The sequence below is a fragment of the Salmo salar genome, unplaced genomic scaffold, assembly GCF_965601325.2.
Source record: "Salmo salar unplaced genomic scaffold, fSalSal1 ptg000588l, whole genome shotgun sequence".
In the NCBI taxonomy this organism is placed as follows: domain Eukaryota; kingdom Metazoa; phylum Chordata; class Actinopteri; order Salmoniformes; family Salmonidae; genus Salmo; species Salmo salar.
In genome coordinates, this window is record NW_027675428.1 from 1,049,672 (window position 1) to 1,069,262 (window position 19,591).

The 19,591-nt window shown below is 40.1% G+C and overlaps 19 non-coding genes across 19 annotated transcripts; all 19 read right to left on the minus strand.

Moving 5' to 3' along the window:
• Nucleotides 1-930: 930 nt before the first annotated feature.
• trnat-ugu (transfer RNA threonine (anticodon UGU)) lies at nt 931-1,002 on the minus strand. Its single transcript has one exon. It is a non-coding gene; the product is annotated as a tRNA-Thr (tRNA).
• A 467-nt stretch (nt 1,003-1,469) lies between these two features.
• On the minus strand, nt 1,470-1,541 carry trnaa-cgc (transfer RNA alanine (anticodon CGC)). Its single transcript has one exon. It is a non-coding gene; the product is annotated as a tRNA-Ala (tRNA).
• Nucleotides 1,542-2,681: 1,140 nt separating this feature from the next.
• trnat-cgu (transfer RNA threonine (anticodon CGU)) lies at nt 2,682-2,753 on the minus strand. The gene has a single exon. It is a non-coding gene; the product is annotated as a tRNA-Thr (tRNA).
• Nucleotides 2,754-4,430: 1,677 nt separating this feature from the next.
• trnat-ugu (transfer RNA threonine (anticodon UGU)) lies at nt 4,431-4,502 on the minus strand. The gene has a single exon. It is a non-coding gene; the product is annotated as a tRNA-Thr (tRNA).
• Nucleotides 4,503-4,969: 467 nt separating this feature from the next.
• trnaa-ugc (transfer RNA alanine (anticodon UGC)) lies at nt 4,970-5,041 on the minus strand. Its single transcript has one exon. It is a non-coding gene; the product is annotated as a tRNA-Ala (tRNA).
• A 1,139-nt stretch (nt 5,042-6,180) lies between these two features.
• Nucleotides 6,181-6,252, minus strand: trnat-cgu (transfer RNA threonine (anticodon CGU)). The gene has a single exon. It is a non-coding gene; the product is annotated as a tRNA-Thr (tRNA).
• A 471-nt stretch (nt 6,253-6,723) lies between these two features.
• On the minus strand, nt 6,724-6,795 carry trnae-uuc (transfer RNA glutamic acid (anticodon UUC)). The gene has a single exon. It is a non-coding gene; the product is annotated as a tRNA-Glu (tRNA).
• A 2,888-nt stretch (nt 6,796-9,683) lies between these two features.
• On the minus strand, nt 9,684-9,755 carry trnat-cgu (transfer RNA threonine (anticodon CGU)). Its single transcript has one exon. It is a non-coding gene; the product is annotated as a tRNA-Thr (tRNA).
• A 471-nt stretch (nt 9,756-10,226) lies between these two features.
• trnaa-cgc (transfer RNA alanine (anticodon CGC)) lies at nt 10,227-10,298 on the minus strand. Its single transcript has one exon. It is a non-coding gene; the product is annotated as a tRNA-Ala (tRNA).
• Nucleotides 10,299-11,437: 1,139 nt separating this feature from the next.
• trnar-ucu (transfer RNA arginine (anticodon UCU)) lies at nt 11,438-11,509 on the minus strand. The gene has a single exon. It is a non-coding gene; the product is annotated as a tRNA-Arg (tRNA).
• Nucleotides 11,510-11,976: 467 nt separating this feature from the next.
• On the minus strand, nt 11,977-12,048 carry trnaa-cgc (transfer RNA alanine (anticodon CGC)). Its single transcript has one exon. It is a non-coding gene; the product is annotated as a tRNA-Ala (tRNA).
• A 1,139-nt stretch (nt 12,049-13,187) lies between these two features.
• trnat-ugu (transfer RNA threonine (anticodon UGU)) lies at nt 13,188-13,259 on the minus strand. The gene has a single exon. It is a non-coding gene; the product is annotated as a tRNA-Thr (tRNA).
• A 467-nt stretch (nt 13,260-13,726) lies between these two features.
• trnaa-ugc (transfer RNA alanine (anticodon UGC)) lies at nt 13,727-13,798 on the minus strand. The gene has a single exon. It is a non-coding gene; the product is annotated as a tRNA-Ala (tRNA).
• Nucleotides 13,799-14,937: 1,139 nt separating this feature from the next.
• Nucleotides 14,938-15,009, minus strand: trnat-ugu (transfer RNA threonine (anticodon UGU)). Its single transcript has one exon. It is a non-coding gene; the product is annotated as a tRNA-Thr (tRNA).
• Nucleotides 15,010-15,476: 467 nt separating this feature from the next.
• Nucleotides 15,477-15,548, minus strand: trnaa-cgc (transfer RNA alanine (anticodon CGC)). Its single transcript has one exon. It is a non-coding gene; the product is annotated as a tRNA-Ala (tRNA).
• Nucleotides 15,549-16,686: 1,138 nt separating this feature from the next.
• On the minus strand, nt 16,687-16,758 carry trnat-ugu (transfer RNA threonine (anticodon UGU)). The gene has a single exon. It is a non-coding gene; the product is annotated as a tRNA-Thr (tRNA).
• A 467-nt stretch (nt 16,759-17,225) lies between these two features.
• Nucleotides 17,226-17,297, minus strand: trnaa-cgc (transfer RNA alanine (anticodon CGC)). Its single transcript has one exon. It is a non-coding gene; the product is annotated as a tRNA-Ala (tRNA).
• Nucleotides 17,298-18,436: 1,139 nt separating this feature from the next.
• Nucleotides 18,437-18,508, minus strand: trnat-ugu (transfer RNA threonine (anticodon UGU)). The gene has a single exon. It is a non-coding gene; the product is annotated as a tRNA-Thr (tRNA).
• A 467-nt stretch (nt 18,509-18,975) lies between these two features.
• Nucleotides 18,976-19,047, minus strand: trnaa-ugc (transfer RNA alanine (anticodon UGC)). The gene has a single exon. It is a non-coding gene; the product is annotated as a tRNA-Ala (tRNA).
• Between the last annotated feature and the right edge of the window lie 544 nt (nt 19,048-19,591).

The window sequence follows — 19,591 nt, forward strand, 5'->3', positions numbered from 1 at the left end:
AGTGTGTGCAAATGGCATGAGGAGGTAAGGTAATAAATAGGCCATGGTAGTGATGTAATTACAATTTAGCAAATTAACACTGGAGTGATAGATGAGCAGATGATGATGTGCAAGTACAAATACTGGTGTGCAAAAGAGCAGAAAGTAAATAAAAACAATATGGGGATGAGGTAGGTAGATTGGGTGGGCTATTTACAGATGGCCTATGTACAGCTGCAGCGATCGGTTAGCTGCTCAGATAGCTGATGTTTAAAGTTAGTGAGGGAAATATAAGTGTCCAGGTTCAGCGATTTTTGCAATTCGTTCCAGTCATTGGCAGCAGAGAACTGGAAGGAAAGGCAGCCAAAGGAGGTGTTGGCTTTGGGGATGACCAGTGAGATATATCTGCTGGAGCGAGTGCTACTGGTGGGTGTTTTTATCGTGACCAGTGAGTTGAGATAAGGCGGAGCTTTACCAAGCATAGACTTATAGATGACCTGGAGCCAGTGGGTCTGGTGACGAATAGGTAGCGAGGGCCAGCCGACTAGAGCATACAGGTCGCAGTGGTCATATCAATAAAATTTACCTTTTCTTTACACTGTTCTAATGAAAGTACATTTCTATAATATCAGCTATCTTCCATAAACGTCAAACAAGGATTGAACCCATGTGCTTCAGTTTACAGAAACAGATGATTTAGCATATCTATTTCCTTCTTAGAATGTCAACATTCTGGAAAGTGGGAGTTGTACAAAAGCTAATTTAACAACTAATTACACTCAACAGAGAAGTTGGGGATTAACGTTGGACCGCATTCATGTAAAGTACTGGCTCTACCATAGAGATTCATCCCCTTACTATAATAGCTGAGTTGCCATAATGATACAAATTGATTTTCTGCAAAGTCCTCCAATTAATGCACAGGTCCATGATATCAGATGTCTTTCATAATGGCACAGAAGGGATTTGAACCCATGATCTTCGGTTTACAAGACCAACACCTTACCACTTGGCCACCATGCCACTCTACGTTCTGAATTATATCTCAACATTCAGGAAAGTAGTAGTTGTGTAAATGTGAATTTGGCACACAAATAAACTCAGTGGAGAATCTTGGGATTGAACCGAGGAGCTCATACATATTTTGCATGCACTCCCCCTCTGAGCTTCCATCCCATTTCATTTGCAGATAAAATGCAATATCAATACAATGTACTTTTTATATACACCACTCCATTGAAACTACAAGGAAATGATAGCAGCAATTCTTAAACCAGGTACAGACTGGGATCGAACCCATAAACTTCAGTTTTTGAAAATGACGCCATAAAAGATGGCAATCATGCCACTTCTGTTCTATAATTGTACGAACAGGGATTGAAGGGATGTTCTTCAGATTACAAGACCAAATTATTTAGCACATCTCTGTTTCCTGCTTAGAATTACAACATTCTGTAAAGTAGGAGTTGGGTCAATGCAATAATTTTAAATGGAGAAGCTGGGGATTGAACCCAGGACCTCATACATGCGAAGCATGCGCTCTACCACTGAGCTACATCCCCTTTCTGGGAAAGATAAAAAATGTATCTTATTTTATTTTATTTCACCTTTATTTAACCAGGTAAACTAGTGGAGAACAAGTTCTCATTGAGAACTGCGACCTGGCCAAGATAAAGCAAAGCAGTGCGACACATACAACAACACAGAGTTACAAATGGAATAAACAAGCGTACAGTCAATAACACAATAGAAAAAACGAAAGTCTATATTCAGTGTGTGCAAATGGCATGAGGAGGTAAGGCAATAAATAGGCCATAGTAGCGAAGTAATTACAATTTAGCAAATTAATACTGGAGTGAAAGATGAGCAGATGATAATGTGCAAGTAGAAATACTGGTGTGCAAAAGAGCAGAAAGTAAATAAAAACAATATGGGGATGAGGTAGGTAGATTGGGTGGGCTATTTACAGATGGCCTATATACAGCTGCAGCGATCGGTTAGCTGCTCAGATAGCTGATGTTTAAAGTTAGTAAGGGAAATATAAGTGTCCAGCTTCAGCGATTTTTGCAATTCGTTCCAGTCATTGGCGGCAGAGAACTGGAAGGAAAGGTGGCCAAAGGAGGTGTTGGCTTTGAGGATGACCAGTGAGATATACCTGCTGGAGCGCGTGCTACGGGTGGGTGTTGTTATCGTGACCAGTGAGCTGAGATAAGACGAAGCTTTACCTAGCATAGACTTATAGATGACCTGGAGCCAGTGGGTCTGGTGACGAATAGGTAGCGAGGGCCTGCCGACTAGACCATACAGGTCGCAGTAGTCATATCAACACAATTTACCTTTTCTTTACACTGTTCTAATGAAAGTACATTTACATAATATCAGCTATCTTCCATAAACGTCGAACAAGGATTGAACCCATGTGCTTCAGTTTACAGAAACAGATGATTTAGCATATCTATTTCCTTCTTAGAATGTCAACATTCTGGAAAGTTGGAGTTGTGCAAAAGCTAATTTAACAAGTAAATACAGTCAACAGAGAAGTTGGGGATTAACGTTGGACCGCATACATGTAAAGTACTGGCTCTACCATAGAGATACATCCCCTTACTATAATAACTGTGTTGCCATATTGACACAACTTGCTTTTTCTGCAAAGTCCTCCAATAAAAACACAGGTCCATGATATCAGATGTCTGTCATAAAGGCACGGATGGGATTTGAACCCATGATCTCCGGTTTACGAGACTGACGCCTTACCACTTGGCCACCATGCCACTCTACGCTGTTAATGATATATCAACATTCTGGAAAGTAGTAGTTGTGTAAATGTGAATTTGGCACACAAATAAACTCAGTGGAGAATCTTGGGATTGAACCGAGGACCTCATCCATATTTTGCATGCACTCCCCCTCTGAGCTTCCATCCCATTTCATTTGCAGATAAAATGCAATATCAATACAATGTACTTTTTATATACACCACTCCATTGAAACTACAATGAAATGATAGCAGCAATTCTTAAACCAGGTACAGACTGGGATCGAACCCATGAACTTCAGTTTTTGAAAATGACGCCATAAAAGATGGCAATCATGCCACTTCTGTTCTATAATTGTACGAACAGGGATTGAAGGAATGTTCTTCAGATTACAAAACCAAATTATTTAGCACGTCTCTGTTTCCTGCTTAGAATTACAACATTCTGTAAAGTAGGAGTTGGGTCAATGCAATAACTTTAAATGGAGATGCTGGGGATTGAACCCAGGACCTCATACATGCAACGCATGCGCTCTACCACAGAGCTACATCCCCGTTCTTGGAAAGATGAAAAATGTATCTTATTTTATTTTATTTCACCTTTATTTAACCAGGTAAGCTAGTGGAGAACAAGTTCTCATTGAGAACTGCAACCTGGCCAAGATAAAGCAAAGCAGTGCGACACAAACAACAACATAGAGTTACAAATGGAATAAACAAGCGTACAGTCAATAACACAATAGAAAAAAAGAAAGTCTATATTCAGTGTGTGCAAATGGCATGAGGAGGTAAGGTAATAAATAGGCCATGGTAGTGAGGTAATTACAATTTAGCAAATTAACACTGGAGTGACAGATGAGCAGATGATGATGTGCAAGTACAAATACTGGTGTGCAAAAGAGCAGAAAGTAAATAAAAACAATATGGGGATGAGGTAGGTAGATTGGGTGGGCTATTTACAGATGGCCTATGTACAGCTGCAGCGATCGGTTAGCTGCTCAGATAGCTGATGTTTAAAGTTAGTGAGGGAAATATAAGTGTCCAGGTTCAGCGATTTTTGCAATTCGTTCCAGTCATTGGCAGCAGAGAACTGGAAGGAAAGGCAGCCAAAGGAGGTGTTGGCTTTGGGGATGACCAGTGAGATATATCTGCTGGAGCGAGTGCTACGGGTGGGTGTTTTTATCGTGACCAGTGAGTTGAGATAAGGCGGAGCTTTACCTAGCATAGACTTATAGATGACCTGGAGCCAGTGGGTCTGGTGACGAATAGGTAGCGAGGGCCAGCCGACTAGAGCATACAGGTCGCAGTTGTCATATCAATACAATTGACCTTTTCTTTACACTGTTCTAATGAAAGTACATTTCCATAATATCAGCTATCTTCCATAAACATCAAACAAGGATGAACCCATGTGCTTCAGTTTACAGAAACAGATGATTTAGCATATCTATTTCCTTCTTAGAATGTCAACATTCTGGAAAGTGGGAGTTGTGCAAAAGCTAATTTAACAAGTAAATACAGTCAACAGAGAAGTTGGGGATTAACGTTGGACCGCATTCATGTAAAGTACTGGCTCTACCATAGAGATTCATCCCCTTACTATAATAGCTGAGTTGCAATATTGATACAACTTGATTTTCTGCAAAGTCCTCCAATTAATGCACAGGTCCATGATATCAGATGTCTTTCATAAAGGCACAGAAGGGATTTGAACCCATGATCTTCGGTTTACAAGACCAGCGCCTTACCACTTGGCCACCATGCCACTCTACGTTCTGAATTATATCTCAACATTCAGGAAAGTAGTAGTTGTGTAAATGTGAATTTGGCACACAAATAAACTCAGTGGAGAATCTTGGGATTGAACCGAGGAGCTCATACATATTTTGCATGCACTCCCCCTCTGAGCTTCCATCCCATTTCATTTGCAGATAAAATGCAATATCAATACAATGTACTTTTTATATACACCACTCCATTGAAACTACAAGGAAATGATAGCAGCAATTCTTAAACCAGGTACAGACTGGGATCGAACCCATAAACTTCAGTTTTTGAAAATGACGCCATAAAAGATGGCAATCATGCCACTTCTGTTCTATAATTGTACGAACAGGGATTGAAGGAATGTTCTTCAGATTACAAAACCAAATTTTTTAGCACATCTCTGTTTCCTGCTTAGAATTACAACATTCTGTAAAGTAGGAGTTGGGTCAATGCAATAATTTTAAATGGAGAAGCTGGGGATTGAACCCAGGACCTCATACATGCAAAGCACGCGCTCTACCACTGAGCTACATCCCCGTTCTTGGAGAATTATAAAATGTTCCTTATTTTATTTTATTTCACCTTTATTTAACCAGGTAAACTAGTGGAGAACAAGTTCTCATTGAGAACTGCGACCTGGCCAAGATAAAGCAAAGCAGTGCGACACAAACAACAACACAGAGTTACAAATGGAATAAACAAGCATACAGTCAATAACACAATAGAAAAAAGAAAGTCTATATACAGTGTGTGCAAATGGCGTGAGGAGGTAAGGTAATAAATAGGCCATGGTAGTGAGGTAATTACAATTTAGCAAATTAACACTGGAGTGATAGATGAGCAGATGATGATGTGCAAGTAGAAATACTGGTGTGCAAAAGAGCAGAAAGTAAATAAAAACAATATGGGGATGAGGTAGGTAGATTGGGTGGGCTATTTACAGATGGCCTATATACAGCTGCAGCGATCGGTTAGCTGCTCAGATAGCTGATGTTTAAAGTTAGTAAGGGAAATATAAGTGTCCAGCTTCAGCGATTTTTGCAATTCGTTCCAGTCATTGGCAGCAGAGAACTGGAAGGAAAGGTGGCCAAAGGAGGTGTTGGCTTTGAGGATGACCAGTGAGATATACCTGCTGGAGCGCGTGCTACGGGTGGGTGTTGTTATCGTGACCAGTGAGCTGAGATAAGACGAAGCTTTACCTAGCATAGACTTATAGATGACCTGGAGCCAGTGGGTCTGGTGACGAATAGGTAGCGAGGGCCAGCCGACTAGAGCATACAGGTCGCAGTGGTCATATCAATACAATTGACCTTTTCTTTACACTGTTCTAATGAAAGTACATTTACATAATATCAGCTATCTTCCATAAACGTCGAACAAGGATTGAACCCATGTGCTTCAGTTTACAGAAACAGATGATTTAGCATATCTATTTCCTTCTTAGAATGTCAACATTCTGGAAAGTGGGAGTTGTGCAAAAGCTAATTTAACAAGTAAATACAGTCAACAGAGAAGTTGGGGATTAACGTTGGACCGCATTCATGTAAAGTACTGGCTCAACCATAGAGATACATCCCCTTACTATAATAACTGTGTTGCCATATTGACACAACTTGCTTTTTCTGCAAAGTCCTCCAATAAAAACACAAGTCCATGATATCCGATGTCTGTCATAAAGGCACGGATGGGATTTGAACCCATGATCTTCGGTTTACGAGACCGACACCTTACCACTTGGCCACCATGCCACTCTACGCTGTTAATGATATATCAACATTCTGGAAAGTAGTAGTTGTGTAAATGTGAATTTGGCACACAAATAAACTCAGTGGAAAATCTTGGGATTGAACCGAGGACCTCATCCATATTTTGCATGCACTCCCCCTCTGAGCTTCCATCCCATTTCATTTGCAGATAAAATGCAATATCAATACAATGTACTTTTTATATACACCACTCCATTGAAACTACAAGGAAATGATAGCAGCAATTCTTAAACCAGGTACAGACTGGGATCGAACCCATAAACTTCAGTTTTTGAAAATGACGCCATAAAAGATGGCAATCATGCCACTTCTGTTCTATAATTGTACGAACAGGGATTGAAGGAATGTTCTTCAGATTACAAAACCAAATTATTTAGCACATCTCTGTTTCCTGCTTAGAATTACAACATTCTGTAAAGTAGGAGTTGGTTGGGTCAATGCAGTAATTTTAAATGGAGATGCTGGGGATTGAACCCAGGACCTCATACATGAAAAGCATGCGCTCTACCACTGAGCTACATCCCCGTTCTGGGAAAAATTAAAAATGTATCTTATTTTATTTTATTTCACCTTTATTTAACCAGGTAAGCTAGTGGAGAACAAGTTCTCATTGAGAACTGCAACCTGGCCAAGATAAAGCAAAGCAGTGCGACACAAACAACAACATAGAGTTACAAATTGAATAAACAAGCGTACAGTCAATAACACAATAGAAAAAAAGAAAGTCTATATTCAGTGTGTGCAAATGGCATGAGGAGGTAAGGTAATAAATAGGCCATGGTAGTGAGGTAATTACAATTTAGCAAATTAACACTGGAGTGACAGATGAGCAGATGATGATGTGCAAGTACAAATACTGGTGTGCAAAAGAACAGAAAGTAAATAAAACAATATGGGGATGAGGTAGGTAGATTGGGTGGGCTATTTACAGATGGCCTATGTACAGCTGCAGCGATCGGTTAGCTGCTCAGATAGCTGACGTTTAAAGTTAGTGAGGGAAATATAAGTGTCCAGGTTCAGCGATTTTTGCAATTCGTTCCAGTCATTGGCAGCAGAGAACTGGAAGGAAAGGCAGCCAAAGGAGGTGTTGGCTTTGGGGATGACCAGTGAGATATATCTGCTGGAGCGAGTGCTACGGGTGGGTGTTTTTATCGTGACCAGTGAGTTGAGATAAGGCGGAGCTTTACCTAGCATAGACTTATAGATGACCTGGAGCCAGTGGGTCTGGTGACGAATAGGTAGCGAGGGCCAGCCGACTAGAGCATACAGGTCGCAGTGGTCATATCAATACAATTTACCTTTTCTTTACACTGTTCTAATGAAAGTACATTTCCATAATATCAGCTATCTTCCATAAACGTCAAACAAGGATGAACCCATGTGCTTCAGTTTACAGAAACAGATGATTTAGCATATCTATTTCCTTCTTAGAATGTCAACATTCTGGAAAGTGGGAGTTGTGCAAAATCTAATTTAACAACTAATTACACTTAACAGAGAAGTTGGGGATGAACGTTGGACCGCATTCATGTAAAGTACTGGCTCTACCATAGAGATTCATCCACTTACTATAATAGCTGTGTTGCAATATTGATACAACTTGATTTTCTGCAAAGTCCTCCAATTAATGCACAGGTCCATGATATCAGATGTCTTTCATAAAGGTACAGAAGGGATTTGAACCCATGATTTTCGGTTTACAAGACCAACGCCTTACCACTTGGCCACCATGCCACTCTACGTTCTGAATTATATATCAACATTCAGGAAAGTAGTAGTTGTGTAAATGTGAATTTGGCACGCAAATAAACTCAGTGGAGAATCTTGGGATTGAACCGAGGACCTCATCCATATTTTGCATGCACTCCCCCTCTGAGCTTCCATCCCATTTCATTTGCAGATAAAATGCAATATCAATACAATGTACTTTTTATATACACCACTCCATTGAAACTACAAGGAAATGATAGCAGCAATTCTTAAACCAGGTACAGACTGGGATCGAACCCATAAACTTCAGTTTTTGAAAATGACGCCATAAAAGATGGCAATCATGCCACTTCTGTTCTATAATTGTACGAACAGGGATTGAAGGAATGTTCTTCAGATTACAAAACCAAATTATTTAGCACGTCTCTGTTTCCTGCTTAGAATTACAACATTCTGTAAAGTAGGAGTTGGGTCAATGCAGTAATTTTAAATGGAGATGTTGGGGAATGAACCCAGGACCTCATACATGCAAAGCATGCGCTCTACCACTGAAATACATCCACGTTCCGGGAAAGATTAAAAATGTATCTTATTTTATTTTATTTCACCTTTATTTAACCAGGTAAGCTGGTGGAGAACAAGTTCTCATTGAGAACTGCAACCTGGCCAAGATAAAGCAAGGCAGTGTGACACAAACAACAACATAGAGTTACAAATGGAATAAACAAGCGTACAGTCAATAACACAATAGAAAAAAAGAAAGTCTATATTCAGTGTGTGCAAATGGCATGAGGAGGTAAGGTAATAAATAGGCCATGGTAGCGAGGTAATTACAATTTAGCAAATTAACACTGGAGTGATAGATGAGCAGATGATGATGTGCAAGTACAAATACTGGTGTGCAAAAGAGCAGAAAGTAAATAAAAACAATATGGGGATGAGGTAGGTAGATTGGGTGGGCTATTTACAGATGGCCTATGTACAGCTGCAGCGATCGGTTAGCTGCTCAGATAGCTGATGTTTAAAGTTAGTGAGGGAAATATAAGTGTCCAGGTTCAGCGATTTTTGCAATTCGTTGCAGTCATTGGCAGCAGAGAACTGGAAGGAAAGGCAGCCAAAGGAGGTGTTGGCTTTGAGGATGACCAGTGAGATATACCTGCTGGAGCGCGTGCTACGGGTGGGTGTTGTTATCGTGACCAGTGAGCTGAGATAAGACGAAGCTTTACCTAGCATAGACTTATAGATGACCTGGAGCCAGTGGGTCTGGTGACGAATAGGTAGCGAGGGCCAGCCGACTAGAGCATACAGGTCGCAGTGGTCATATCAATACAATTGACCTTTTCTTTACACTGTTCTAATGAAAGTACATTTACATAATATCAGCTATCTTCCATAAACGTCGAACAAGGATTGAACCCATGTGCTTCAGTTTACAGAAACAGATGATTTAGCATATCTATTTCCTTCTTAGAATGTCAACATTCTGGAAAGTGGGAGTTGTGCAAAAGCTAATTTAACAAGTAAATACAGTCAACAGAGAAGTTGAGGATTAACGTTGGACCGCATACATGTAAAGTACTGGCTCTACCATAGAGATACATCCCCTTACTATAATAACTGTGTTGCCATATTGACACAACTTGCTTTTTCTGCAAAGTCCTCCAATAAAAACACAGGTCCATGATATCCGATGTCTGTCATAAAGGCACGGATGGGATTTGAACCCATGATCTTCGGTTTACGAGACCGACACCTTACCACTTGGCCACCATGCCACTCTACGCTGTTAATGATATATCAACATTCTGGAAAGTAGTAGTTGTGTAAATGTGAATTTGGCACACAAATAAACTCAGTGGAGAATCTTGGGATTGAACCGAGGACCTCATCCATATTTTGCATGCACTCCCCCTCTGAGCTTCCATCCCATTTCATTTGCAGATAAAATGCAATATCAATACAATGTACTTTTTATATACACCACTCCATTGAAACTACAAGGAAATGATAGCAGCAATTCTTAAACCAGGTACAGACTGGGATCGAACCCATAAACTTCAGTTTTTGAAAATGACGCCATAAAAGATGGCAATCATGCCACTTCTGTTCTATAATTGTACGAACAGGGATTGAAGGAATGTTCTTCAGATTACAAGACCAAATTATTTAGCACATCTCTGTTTCCTGCTTAGAATTACAACATTCTGTAATGTAGGAGTTGGTTGGGTCAATGCAGTAATTTTAAATGGAGATGCTGGGGATTGAATCCAAGACCTCATACATGCGAAGCATGCGCTCTACCACTGAGCTACATCCCCGTTCTGGTAGAGAGAAAAAATGTTTCTTATTTTATTTTATTTCACCTTTATTTAACCAGGTAAACTAGTGGAGAACAAGTTCTCATTGAGAACTGCAACCTGGCCAAGATAAAGCAAAGCAGTGCGACACAAACAACAACATAGAGTTACAAATGGAATAAACAAGCGTACAGTCAATAACACAATAGAAAAAAAGAAAGTCTATATTCAGTGTGTGCAAATGGCATGAGGAGGTAAGGTAATAAATAGGCCATGGTAATGAGGTAATTACAATTTAGCAAATTAACACTGGAGTGATAGATGAGCAGATGATGATGTGCAAGTACAAATACTGGTGTGCAAAAGAGCAGAAAGTAAATAAAAACAATATGGGGATGAGGTAGGTAGATTGGGTGGGCTATTTACAGATGGCCTATGTACAGCTGCAGCGATCGGTTAGCTGCTCAGATAGCTGATGTTTAAAGTTAGTGAGGGAAATATAAGTGTCTAGGTTCAGCGATTTTTGCAATTCGTTCCAGTCATTGGCAGCAGAGAACTGGAAGGAAAGGCAGCCAAAGGAGGTGTTGGCTTTGGGGATGACCAGTGAGATATATCTGCTGGAGCGAGTGCTACGGGTGGGTGTTTTTATCGTGACCAGTGAGTTGAGATAAGGCGGAGCTTTACCTAGCATAGACTTATAGATGACCTGGAGCCAGTGGGTCTGGTGACGAATAGGTAGCGAGGGCCAGCCGACTAGAGCATACAGGTCGCAGCGGTCATATCAATACAATTTACCTTTTCTTTACACTGTTCTAATGAAAGTACATTTCCATAATATCAGCTATCTTCCATAAACGTCAAACAAGGATTGAACCCATGTGCTTCAGTTTACAGAAACAGATGATTTAGCATATCTATTTCCTTCTTAGAATGTCAACATTCTGGAAAGTGGGAGTTGTGCAAAAGCTAATTTAACAACGAATTACACTCAACAGAGAAGTTGGGGATTAACGTTGGACCGCATTCATGTAAAGTACTGGCTCTACCATAGAGATTCATCCCCTTACTATAATAGCTGTGTTGCAATATTGATACAACTTGAATTTCTGCAAAGTCCTCCAATTAATGCACAGGTCCATGATATCAGATGTCTTTCATAAAGGCACAGAAGGGATTTGAACCCATGATCTTCAGTTTAGAAGACCAACGCCTTACCACTTGGCCACCATGCCACTCTACGCTCTGTATTATATATCAACATTCAGGAAAGTAGTAGTTGTGTAAATGTGAATTTGGCACACAAATAAACTCAGTGGAGAATCTTGGGATTGAACCGAGGACCTCATACATATTTTGCATGCACTCCCCCTCTGAGCTTCCATCCCATTTCATTTGCAGATAAAATGCAATATCAATACAATGTACTTTTTATATACACCACTCCATTGAAACTACAAGGAAATGATAGCAGCAATTCTTAAACCAGGTACAGACTGGGATCGAACCCATAAACTTCAGTTTTTGAAAATGACGCCATAAAAGATGGCAATCATGCCACTTCTGTTCTATAATTGTACGAACAGGGATTGAAGGAATGTTCTTCAGATTACAAAACCAAATTATTTAGCACGTCTCTGTTTCCTGCTTAGAATTACAACATTCTGTAAAGTAGGAGTTGGGTCAATGCAATAATTTTAAATGGAGAAGCTGGGGATTGAACCCAGGACCTCATACATGCGAAGCATGCGCTCTACCACTGAGCTACATCCCCGTTCTGGGAGAAGATAAAAAATGTTTCTTATTTTATTTTATTTCACCTTTATTTAACCAGGTAAGCAAGTGGAGAACAAGTTCTCATTGAGAACTGCAACCTGGCCAAGATAAAGCAAAGCAGTGCGACACAAACAACAACATAGAGTTACAAATGGAATAAACAAGCGTACAGTCAATAACACAATAGAAAAAAAGAAAGTCTATATACAGTGTGTGCAAATGGCGTGAGCAGGTAAGGCAATAAATAGGCCATGGTAGTGAGGTAATTACAATTTAGCAAATTAACACTGGAGTGATAGATGAGCAGATGATGATGTGCAAGTACAAATACTGGTGTGCAAAAGAGCAGAAAGTAAATAAAAACAATATGGGGATGAGGTAGGTAGATTGGGTGGGCTATTTACAGATGGCCTATGTACAGCTGCAGCGATCGGTTAGCTGCTCAGATAGCTGATGTTTAAAGTTAGTGAGGGAAATATAAGTGTCCAGGTTCAGCGATTTTTGCAATTCGTTCCAGTCATTGGCAGCAGAGAACTGGAAGGAAAGGCAGCCAAAGGAGGTGTTGGCTTTGGGGATGACCAGTGAGATATATCTGCTGGAGCGAGTGCTACGGGTGGGTGTTTTTATCGTGACCAGTGAGTTGAGATAAGGCGGAGCTTTACCTAGCATAGACTTATAGATGACCTGGAGCCAGTGGGTCTGGTGACGAATAGGTAGCGAGGGCCAGCCGACTAGAGCATACAGGTCGCAGTGGTCATATCAATACAATTTACCTTTTCTTTACACTGTTCTAATGAAAGTACATTTCCATAATATCAGCTATCTTCCATAAACGTCAAACAAGGATGAACCCATGTGCTTCAGTTTACAGAAACAGATGATTTAGCATATCTATTTCCTTCTTAGAATGTCAACATTCTGGAAAGTGGGAGTTGTGCAAAAGCTAATTTAACAACTAATTACACTCAACAGAGAAGTTGGGGATTAACGTTGGACCGCATTCATGTAAAGTACTGGCTCTACCATAGAGATTCATCCCCTTACTATAATAGCTGTGTTGCAATATTGATACAACTTGATTTTCTGCAAAGTCCTCCAAGTAAAGCACAGGTCCATGATATCAGATGTCTTTCATAAAGGCACAGAAGGGATTTGAACCCATGATCTTCGGTTTACAAGACCAACGCCTTACCACTTGGCCACCATGCCACTCTACGCTCTGTATTATATATCAACATTCAGGAAAGTAGTAGTTGTGTAAATGTGAATTTGGCACACAAATAAACTCAGTGGAGAATCTTGGGATTGAACCGAGGACCTCATACATATTTTGCATGCACTCCCCCTCTGAGCTTCCATCCCATTTCATTTGCAGATAAAATGCAATATCAATACAATGTACTTTTTATATACACCACTCCATTGAAACTACAAGGAAATGATAGCAGCAATTCTTAAACCAGGTACAGACTGGGATCGAACCCATAAACTTCAGTTTTTGAAAATGACGCCATAAAAGATGGCAATCATGCCACTTCTGTTCTATAATTGTACGAACAGGGATTGAAGGAATGTTCTTCAGATTACAAAACCAAATTATTTAGCACATCTCTGTTTCCTGCTTAGAATTACAACATTCTGTAAAGTAGGAGTTGGGTCAATGCAATAATTTTAAATGGAGAAGCTGGGGATTGAACCCAGGACCTCATACATGCAAAGCATGCGCTCTACCACTGAGCTACATCCCCGTTCTGGGAGAAATAAAAAATGTTTCTTATTTTATTTTATTTCACCTTTATTTAACCAGGTAAGCTAGTGGAGAACAAGTTCTCATTGAGAACTGCAACCTGGCCAAGATAAAGCAAAGCAGTGCGACACAAACAACAACATAGAGTTACAAATGGAATAAACAAGCGTACAGTCAATAACACAATAGAAAAAAAGAAAGTCTATATTCAGTGTGTGCAAATGGCATGAGGAGGTAAGGTAATAAATAGGCCATGGTAGTGAGGTAATTACAATTTAGCAAATTAACACTGGAGTGACAGATGAGCAGATGATGATGTGCAAGTACAAATACTGGTGTGCAAAAGAGCAGAAAGTAAATAAAAACAATATGGGGATGAGGTAGGTAGATTGGGTGGGCTATTTACAGATGGCCTATGTACAGCTGCAGCGATCGGTTAGCTGCTCAGATAGCTGATGTTTAAAGTTAGTGAGGGAAATATAAGTGTCCAGGTTCAGCGATTTTTGCAATTCGTTCCAGTCATTGGCAGCAGAGAACTGGAAGGAAAGGCAGCCAAAGGAGGTGTTGGCTTTGGGGATGACCAGTGAGATATATCTGCTGGAGCGAGTGCTACGGGTGGGTGTTTTTATCGTGACCAGTGAGTTGAGATAAGGCGGAGCTTTACCTAGCATAGACTTATAGATGACCTGGAGCCAGTGGGTCTGGTGACGAATAGGTAGCGAGGGCCAGCCGACTAGAGCATACAGGTCGCAGCGGTCATATCAATACAATTTACCTTTTCTTTACACTGTTCTAATGAAAGTACATTTCCATAATATCAGCTATCTTCCATAAACGTCAAACAAGGATTGAACCCATGTGCTTCAGTTTACAGAAACAGATGATTTAGCATATCTATTTCCTTCTTAGAATGTCAACATTCTGGAAAGTGGGAGTTGTGCAAAAGCTAATTTAACAACTAATTACACTCAACAGAGAAGTTGGGGATTAACGTTGGACCGCATTCATGTAAAGTACTGGCTCTACCATAGAGATTCATCCCCTTACTATAATAGCTGAGTTGCCATAATGATACAACTTGATTTTCTGCAAAGTCCTCCAATTAATGCACAGGTCCATGATATCAGATGTCTTTCATAAAGGCACAGAAGGGATTTGAACCCATGATCTTCGGTTTACAAGACCAACGCCTTACCACTTGGCCACCATGCCACTCTACGCTCTGTATTATATATCAACATTCAGGAAAGTAGTAGTTGTGTAAATGTGAATTTGGCACACAAATAAACTCAGTGGAGAATCTTGGGATTGAACCGAGGACCTCATACATATTTTGCATGCACTCCCCCTCTGAGCTTCCATCCCATTTCATTTGCAGATAAAATGCAATATCAATACAATGTACTTTTTATATACACCACTCCATTGAAACTACAAGGAAATGATAGCAGCAATTCTTAAACCAGGTACAGACTGGGATCGAACCCATAAACTTCAGTTTTTGAAAATGACGCCATAAAAGATGGCAATCATGCCACTTCTGTTCTATAATTGTACGAACAGGGATTGAAGGAATGTTCTTCAGATTACAAAACCAAATTATTTAGCACATCTCTGTTTCCTGCTTAGAATTACAACATTCTGTAAAGTAGGAGTTGGGTCAATGCAATAATTTTAAATGGAGAAGCTGGGGATTGAACCCAGGACCTCATACATGCGAAGCATGCGCTCTACCACTGAGCTACATCCCCGTTCTGGGAGAGATAAAAAATGTTTCTTATTTTATTTTATTTCACCTTTATTTAACCAGGTAAGCTAGTGGAGAACAAGTTCTCATTGAGAACTGCAACCTGGCCAAGATAAAGCAAAGCAGTGCGACACAAACAACAACATAGAGTTACAAATGGAATAAACAAGCGTACAGTCAATAACACAATAGAAAAAAAGAAAGTCTATATTCAGTGTGTGCAAATGGCATGAGGAGGTAAGGTAATAAATAGGCCATGGTAGTGAGGTAATTACAATTTAGCAAATTAACACTGGAGTGATAGATGAGCAGATGATGATGTGCAAGTACAAATACTGGTGTGCAAAAGAGCAGAAAGTAAATAAAAACAATATGGGGATGAGGTAGGTAGATTGGGTGGGCTATTTACAGATGGCCTATGTACAGCTGCAGCGATCGGTTAGCTGCTCAGATAGCTGATGTTTAAAGTTAGTGAGGGAAATATAAGTGTCCAGGTTCAGCGATTTTTGCAATTCGTTCCAGTCATTGGCAGCAGAGAACTGGAAGGAAAGGCAGCCAAAGGAGGTGTTGGCTTTGGGGATGACCAGTGAGATATATCTGCTGGAGCGAGTGCTACGGGTGGGTGTTTTTATCGTGACCAGTGAGTTGAGATAAGGCGGAGCTTTACCTAGCATAGACTTATAGATGACCTGGAGCCAGTGGGTCTGGTGACGAATAGGTAGCGAGGGCCAGCCGACTAGAGCATACAGGTCGCAGTGGTCATATCAATACAATTTACCTTTTCTTTACACTGTTCTAATGAAAGTACATTTCCATAATATCAGCTATCTTCCATAAACGTCAAACAAGGATGAACCCATGTGCTTCAGTTTACAGAAACAGATGATTTAGCATATCTATTTCCTTCTTAGAATGTCAACATTCTGGAAAGTGGGAGTTGTGCAAAAGCTAATTTAACAACTAATTACACTCAACAGAGAAGTTGGGGATTAACGTTGGACCGCATTCATGTAAAGTACTGGCTCTACCATAGAGATTCATCCCCTTACTATAATAGCTGAGTTGCCATAATGATACAACTTGATTTTCTGCAAAGTCCTCCAATTAATGCACAGGTCCATGATATCAGATGTCTTTCATAAAGGCACAGAAGGGATTTGAACCCATGATCTTCGGTTTACAAGACCAACGCCTTACCACTTGGCCACCATGCCACTCTACGTTCTGAATTATATATCAACATTCAGGAAAGTAGTAGTTGTGTAAATGTGAATTTGGCACACAAATAAACTCAGTGGAGAATCTTGGGATTGAACCGAGGACCTCATACATATTTTGCATGCACTCCCCCTCTGAGCTTCCATCCCATTTCATTTGCAGATAAAATGCAATATCAATACAATGTACTTTTTATATACACCACTCCATTGAAACTACAAGGAAATGATAGCAGCAATTCTTAAACCAGGTACAGACTGGGATCGAACCCATAAACTTCAGTTTTTGAAAATGACGCCATAAAAGATGGCAATCATGCCACTTCTGTTCTATAATTGTACGAACAGGGATTGAAGGAATGTTCTTCAGATTACAAAACCAAATTATTTAGCACATCTCTGTTTCCTGCTTAGAATTACAACATTCTGTAAAGTAGGAGTTGGGTCAATGCAATAATTTTAAATGGAGAAGCTGGGGATTGAACCCAGGACCTCATACATGCGAAGCATGCGCTCTACCACTGAGCTACATCCCCGTTCTGGGAAAGATAAAAAATGTTTCTTATTTTATTTTATTTCACCTTTATTTAACCAGGTAAGCTAGTGGAGAACAAGTTCTCATTGAGAACTGCAACCTGGCCAAGATAAAGCAAAGCAGTGCGACACAAACAACAACATAGAGTTACAAATGGAATAAACAAGCGTACAGTCAATAACACAATAGAAAAAAAGAAAGTCTATATTCAGTGTGTGCAAATGGCATGAGGAGGTAAGGTAATAAATAGGCCATGGTAGTGAGGTAATTACAATTTAGCAAATTAACACTGGAGTGATAGATGAGCAGATGATGATGTGCAAGTACAAATACTGGTGTGCAAAAGAGCAGAAAGTAAATAAAAACAATATGGGGATGAGGTAGGTAGATTGGGTGGGCTATTTACAGATGGCCTATGTACAGCTGCAGCGATCGGTTAGCTGCTCAGATAGCTGATGTTTAAAGTTAGTGAGGGAAATATAAGTGTCCAGGTTCAGCGATTTTTGCAATTCGTTCCAGTCATTGGCAGCAGAGAACTGGAAGGAAAGGCAGCCAAAGGAGGTGTTGGCTTTGGGGATGACCAGTGAGATATATCTGCTGGAGCGAGTGCTACGGGTGGGTGTTTTTATCGTGACCAGTGAGTTGAGATAAGGCGGAGCTTTACCTAGCATAGACTTATAGATGACCTGGAGCCAGTGGGTCTGGTGACGAATAGGTAGCGAGGGCCAGCCGACTAGAGCATACAGGTCGCAGCGGTCATATCAATACAATTTACCTTTTCTTTACACTGTTCTAATGAAAGTACATTTCCATAATATCAGCTATCTTCCATAAACGTCAAACAAGGATTGAACCCATGTGCTTCAGTTTACAGAAACAGATGATTTAGCATATCTATTTCCTTCTTAGAATGTCAACATTCTGGAAAGTGGGAGTTGTGCAAAAGCTAATTTAACAACTAATTACACTCAACAGAGAAGTTGGGGATTAACGTTGGACCGCATTCATGTAAAGTACTGGCTCTACCATAGAGATTCATCCCCTTACTATAATAGCTGTGTTGCAATATTGATACAACTTGATTTTCTGCAAAGTCCTCCAATTAATGCACAGGTCCATGATATCAGATGTCTTTCATAAAGGCACAGAAGGGATTTGAACCCATGATCTTCGGTTTACAAGACCAACGCCTTACCACTTGGCCACCATGCCACTCTACGCTCTGAATTATATATCAACATTCAGGAAAGTAGTAGTTGTGTAAATGTGAATTTGGCACACAAATAAACTCAGTGGAGAATCTTGGGATTGAACCGAGGACCTCATACATATTTTGCATGCACTCCCCCTCTGAGCTTCCATCCCATTTCATTTGCAGATAAAATGCAATATCAATACAATGTACTTTTTATATACACCACTCCATTGAAACTACAAGGAAATGATAGCAGCAATTCTTAAACCAGGTACAGACTGGGATCGAACCCATAAACTTCAGTTTTTGAAAATGACGCCATAAAAGATGGCAATCATGCCACTTCTGTTCTATAATTGTACGAACAGGGATTGAAGGAATGTTCTTCAGATTACAAAACCAAATTATTTAGCACATCTCTGTTTCCTGCTTAGAATTACAACATTCTGTAAAGTAGGAGTTGGGTCAATGCAATAATTTTAAATGGAGAAGCTGGGGATTGAACCCAGGACCTCATACATGCAAAGCATGCGCTCTACCACTGAGCTACATCCCCGTTCTGGGAGAATTAAAAAATGTTTCTTATTTTATTTTATTTCACCTTTATTTAACCAGGTAAGCTAGTGGAGAACAAGTTCTCATTGAGAACTGCAACCTGGCCAAGATAAAGCAAAGCAGTGCGACACAAACAACAACATAGAGTTACAAATGGAATAAACAAGCGTACAGTCAATAACACAATAGAAAAAAAGAAAGTCTATATTCAGTGTGTGCAAATGGCATGAGGAGGTAAGGTAATAAATAGGCCATGGTAGTGAGGTAATTACAATTTAGCAAATTAACACTGGAGTGACAGATGAGCAGATGATGATGTGCAAGTACAAATACTGGTGTGCAAAAGAGCAGAAAGTAAATAAAAACAATATGGGGATGAGGTAGGTAGATTGGGTGGGCTATTTACAGATGGCCTATGTACAGCTGCAGCGATCGGTTAGCTGCTCAGATAGCTGATGTTTAAAGTTAGTGAGGGAAATATAAGTGTCCAGGTTCAGCGATTTTTGCAATTCGTTCCAGTCATTGGCAGCAGAGAACTGGAAGGA